The following is a 6,161-nucleotide window of genomic DNA, read 5'->3' as shown; positions in this document are numbered from 1 at the left end:
CGAGTGCACACATTTTTGTGCACCGGGCCTCTAGTCAATTATAAGAGAGAATCATGGATCAGCTGCCTCCTACATGCTCCCTACTGGGTATCGAACCCACAACACAGGCATGTGCCTTGACCTGGAATTGAACTGTGACCTCCTGGTTCATGGGTGGATGCTCAACCACTGAGCCACACCAGCCAGGTTTAATAATTATTTTTTATTGTTCCCTCTTTGTTTCCTTATTTCTCCCTTATATATTTACTTATTAATCAAGCATTTTTATTATTCTGTTTTAATCTATCAGCCTATTACTTATACATTTTAAATTATTATTTTAGTAATTAATTATGATATTAAAAATACATCCTTGACTTAGTAAGTTTATCTTAAATTGGTACTTTTACCAACTCCCTGAACAGTGCAAAAAGCTTAAAACAGTTTAACTTTCCTTTACTCCACATGCTCACCAACACTTGTTTGTTGATTTATTCTGACAGGTGTGAGGTGATATTTCATTGTGGTTTTAATTTGCATTTATCAGATGATTAGTGATGTTGAGCATCTTTCCATATGTCTATTGACCATATGTATGTCCTCTTTAGAGAGGTAGCTATCAGGTCCTTTGCCCAGTTTTTAATTGGATTGTTTGGTGGGTTTTTTGTTGAGTTGTATAAGTTCTTTATAAATTTTGGATATTAACCCCTTATCAGATGTTTCAATGGCAAATATGTTTGCACATTCAGTGGATTGTCTTTTCATTTTGTTGATGGTCTCCTTTGCTGTGCAAAAACTTTTTAGTTTGAGATAGTCCCATTTATTTATTTATTTATTGTTTACTTTGCCCGATGAGATATATCAGAAAAAAAATATTGCTATGAGCAATTTACTGCCTGAGATTTTATTGCCTATGTTTTGTTCTAGGATTTTTATGGTTTGAGTCTCACATTTAAGTCTTTAAACCATTTTGAGATTGTTCTTGTGCATGGTTAAGAAGATGGTCTAGTTTCTTTTTCTCTTCTTTATTTTTTTCATGTATCTGTCCAATTTACCCAACACCATTTATTGAACAGACTATCCATCCACATGTGGCTGGCAGTAGTAGAGCCAGACCTTGCAGGCAGGTCTGCCTGACACCTGAGCTGATGACCTTAACCAGGACATTACACTTCCTCCTGCCTCCTTCTGCTCTCAGTGTCTGGCTGAAGCCTGACATCATGAAGATCCACTGTCATTCAATTTTTATTAAAATTATTAAAGTTTCTTTGCATCTATATTTGAATTGTGTTATGGGTTGAATTGCGTCCCCCTCCCCAGATTTATACATTGAAGTCCGAATTTAAGTCCCAGTACCTCAATGTGACAGTATTTAAAGATAAGGTCTTTGAACAGGTAATTACAATTAAATGAGGTCATTAGAGTGGCCCCTAATCCAATATGACTGGAGTTTTTATAAGACGAAGAAATTAGGTGTCCCTCTCAAAAGTCATATGTTGAACCGTACCCCCGAATGTGATGGTACTAGGAGGCAGACCTTTGGCAGGTAACTAGGGTTAGATGGGGTCATCAGGGTGAAGCCCTCACGAATGGGATTAGTGCCTTTAAGAGAGTCATGTGAGAGCTTGCTTCTGCTCTTTATTCTGTCCAGCAAGTGAAGACACAAGGAAAACTTGGCTGTCTGAAACCTAGAGAGGGTTCTTACCAGAACTCAACCATGCGGGCAAGCTTCCAGCCTTCAGAGCTGTGAGAAATAAGTTTCTCTTGTCATCAAGTCTTTGATACTTCGTTATGGCAGCCAAAACTAAGACATTACGATAAAGACATACACAGAGGAAAAACCGTGTGAAGACACAGGGAGAAGACAGCTATTTGCAATCCAAGGAAAGACCTCTCAGAAGAGACGGACCCTGCCAACATCTTAATCTTGGACTTCTAGTCTCCAAAAGTGTGAGAAAATAAATTTGTGTTGTCTAAGCCACTGACTCTGTGGCACTTTGTATGACGGCCCTAGTAAACCAAGGATGTATTTAGTGTATGGCCCAGGCTTACTGATTTTAATTTCGCAAGTGATTTAGATCTAGTGATACATTGGAGACAAACTTCAAGCGAAAGCTCCATTCTGTCATGCTTACTGTAATTCTGTGTCCAGATACAAACACACAGACTGATTAAAGAATTAGTCCACTCGATCTCAATGCTTGAAGATCAAAAGATATGGGAATGATTACATTGCCTCCCAAACACAGCATGACCAGCTTGACCTTCTTGGCTATGCTTATGTCACTAGAATTAAAACAAAACAGCAGATCTGAAAGCAAATAAGGATGGACAGGAAGAAAGTCAGATTCACAGTCAGAAAGGGGGAGGGTGGTTGCCAGGCACCGGGCGAGGAGGGGATGGGGAGCTCGTGTTGAATGGGACAATGAACAGGTTCTGAGATGCATGGTGTTGACGGTCACAGTATATTGTGAATGCACTCAGTGCCACTGCCCCGTACACTCATGCACTGAGATGGCAAGTGGCAGGTTCTGTAGATTTTACCACAATAAGAAAAGTGTTGATGGGAAGCAGACTGGATTGCCTTTATTGATCCTTCGTGGTTCAGCCGATGCACAGGCGTCTGTGTGGCCTCTCGGGCCAGCACAGGGAGCGCAGATGCACCTGGTGCCAAGTGTATATTCTTCTAACAGTGCTCTTTGCACCAACCTAGTGAAGGCAACAGAGCAGCATTTTTTTCTTTCAGTTACTTAGAAATAGAGAAGTCAGTCAGCCCAGTGTTCTTGGTGGCTCTGTTTACTTTCCCTCTCAACGAATTCCTTCCTGTTCTGGGAAAAGGTAACGGACATTTTGCGTGTGTTTCCATGTTTTTCGGGCCTAAGGAATGTGATTGATGATGGCTAGAACTTAAACTGCCAACAAGTTCTCAGAAAAGGTATGTTTTTAAACTAAACACCACAATCAGAGTTCTTTCCGCAGGCCCTCTGTTACCCACATGGCACTAAATGCACCTGTGTAGTCAGAAATGTCAAGGCCATCAACGTGCAGCTGTGGCCTCCTCCCCTGCCCGCCCCTCTCCCAGGCCAGGGTGTCTGTGCTCACACGAAGAATGTTCAGGATGGGTTGACCTCAGTATGTTCTTCATAAAAATGAAATCTCAGCCCCACTTCAATGAATTTTGAGTCAAACTTTCCATGCCAGGGCTTCGGAAAAAGAATTTGGTGCCCAAATATTTTATGTGGTTTCTGGTCCAAGTCTTAGCCACACACCATAAGAGCTATTTTTATCTCATTTTATTGATCCAAGTGTGAACGCTGGAAGGTGGAGCCTAAGCAGACCCCGAGTATGAGCGGCTTCAGAGCCGTAGAAACGCCCTCGGGCTGCTTGGCCGAAGCGCACAGTGAACAGAACTTCTTAGTCATCTCTTTTCCATTCGATTCTAAAGTTGGGAGTATGGGCGAGGAGGGGATGGGGAGCTCGTGTTGAATGGGACGGAAGTTCTGCTTGGGACAATGAACAGGTTCTGAGATGCATGGTGTTGACGGTCACAGTATATTGTGAATGCACTCAGTGCCACCGCCCCGTACACTCACGCACTGAGATGGCAGGTGGCAGGTTCTGTAGATTTTACCACAATAAGAAAAGTGTCGATGGGCAGCAGACTGGATTGCCTTTATTGATCCTTCGTGGTTCCGCTGATGCACAGGCGTCTGCGTGGCCTCTCGGGCCAGCGCAGGGAGCGCAGATGCACCTGGTGCCAAGTGATTATTCTTCTAACAGTGCTCTTTGCACCAACCTAGTGAAGGCAACAGAGCAGCATTTTTTTCTTTCAGTTACTTAGAAATAGAGAAGTCAGTCAGCCCAGTGTTCTTGGTGGCTCTGTTTACTTTCCCTCTCAACGAATTCCTTCCTGTTCTGGGAAAAGGTAACGGACATTTTGCGTGTGTTTCCATGTTTTTCGGGCCTAAGGAATGTGATTGATGATGGCTAGAACTTAAACTGCCAACAAGTTCTCAGAAAAGGTATGTTTTTAAACTAAACACCACAATCAGAGTTCTTTCCGCAGGCCCTCTGTTACCCACATGGCACTAAATGCACCTGTGTAGTCAGAAATGTCAAGGCCATCAACGTGCAGCTGTGGCCTCCTCCCCTGCCCGCCCCTCTCCCAGGCCAGGGTGTCTGTGCTCACACGAAGAATGTTCAGGATGGGTTGACCTCAGTATGTTCTTCATAAAAATGAAATCTCAGCCCCACTTCAATGAATTTTGAGTCAAACTTTCCATGCCAGGGCTTCGGAAAAAGAATTTGGTGCCCAAATATTTTATGTGGTTTCTGGTCCAAGTCTTAGCCACACACCATAAGAGCTATTTTCATCTCATTTTATTGATCCAAGTGTGAACGCTGGAAGGCGGAGCCTAAGCAGATCCCTCAGAGCCGTAGAAACGCCCTCGAGCTGCTTAGCCGAAGTGCACAGTGAACAGAACTTCTTAGTCATCTCTTTTCCGTTCTATTCTAAAGTTGGGAGTACAAGGGAGCTTCCAGTGGGGCTAAAGCAGGGGGCCAGGGCTGGAGGAGTTCAGGCAAGGCCCCTGGCAAGGTGGTAATGGGCCCCCTGGTGTCCGCCCGCTGCCCCAGGGAAGCAGGCAGGTGCGGTGGAAGGAAGCCCAGCAGGACGCAGGAATGTTGGGTGCGAGGGGTCCTCCTCCCGCAGGTGTAGTCATTTGTGAACCTGGATTCTCTTGATCTCATTACAGTGCATGTTAGAGCGGCCCGTGTGGTGGAGCAGCTCGCTGAAATGGTCATTGGAGGATGGGGATGGTCGCCAAGGAGATGGGCGGGATGGCCGAGAGGTTAAGAACCTGGCTTCCAGGGTCTGAGCCCGAGTCTATAAAATGGGACTAGAGATGCTACCTCACTCATGAACTATCTGGTGGACGAGGAAATGCAGGTAAACACAGGTTAGAAGCTGGTGTGTGACAAAGCACGTGCCCCTTATTACAGCTGGTGCTACTCCCGCCGCTATGGGCCATGGGCAGCCCACCTGCTGTGAGTCAGCTGTTCACAGAGCCCTGCTGTGCACCCAGCACCCTGGGAAGTGCTGACAGGTGCATCCCTGGAAGATAGGTGGCCCTAGACCAGTGATGGTGAACCTTTTGAGCTCGGCGTGTCAGCATTTAGAAAAACCCTAACTTAACTCTGGTGCTGTGTCACATGTAGAAATTTTTTGATATTTGCAACCATAGTAAAACAAAGACTTATATTTTTGATATTTATTTTATATATTTAAATGCCATTTAACAAAGAAAAAATCAACCAAAAAAATGAGTTCACGTGTCAGAGGTGTCATAGGTTCGCCATCACTGCCCTAGACTGTGCAGACGATGGAAAGAAAATGCTGTACATTTTTAAAAAGGGTCTCGATGAACTGTATCAGAGTTCAGAGAACAGCTGGTCCTTAAGGGAGTGGTGGGTTTTGAGCTGCACCTTGAAGAGCAGGTGGGATTTGGAGAAGTGCTTCTGAGTGCACATGTAACCCCCTGCAGTCCCCCCTCCTCATGCTCACCTCCCTCATCTCGACATGCCAGGGCCACCTTCACTTCAGGACAGATGGCACCACCTTAAGGTGGAGACCCCAGGCAGGAGGTGAGAACCTGAGGCCCTAAGGACATGGTCTTGGTTGACGTTGGGCCGCCCATGGGATGTGAACATAGGAAAGGTATTTCTATGTCCCTATGTTCACCTGGTGGCTGGTCCTTTTCCACCCCTTTAATTTGTCACCAAAAAGATGATGCTGGAAAAATGTGATCTTATTCCCTCTGCTTCTTGTTAGCTTGCTCAGCAAGCCTAGGAATGCCAGTTATACGAAAATCTTTACCCAAAGAAGGCGACTCCTTCTTCTGATGCCTCTCCTCCTGTCTGCAGTTTGTCCTGTCAGTTTTCCATTCGGTAGATCTGTTTTCCCCTCTGCAGAACGTGTAGGTGACAGGCTTGATTCAGACCGGAGTGGGAAGCAGGAGGCTGGGTACATGAACGCTCGTGCCAGTTGGGCGAGGCAGAAAGCAGATGGCACCCTGAAAGAGGGTAATTTGCAGTGAGCTCAGTAAAAGGACTATTTTTTTTTTACTTTTGACAGTATTACAGATGTCCCTACCCCACCCTGCCTTTGCCCCCTTCCACCCAGC

Source organism: Myotis brandtii, unplaced genomic scaffold (genome assembly GCF_000412655.1).
Source record: "Myotis brandtii unplaced genomic scaffold, ASM41265v1 scaffold1627, whole genome shotgun sequence".
Taxonomy (NCBI): Eukaryota; Metazoa; Chordata; class Mammalia; order Chiroptera; family Vespertilionidae; genus Myotis; species Myotis brandtii.
This window is presented reverse-complemented; position numbering follows the sequence as displayed.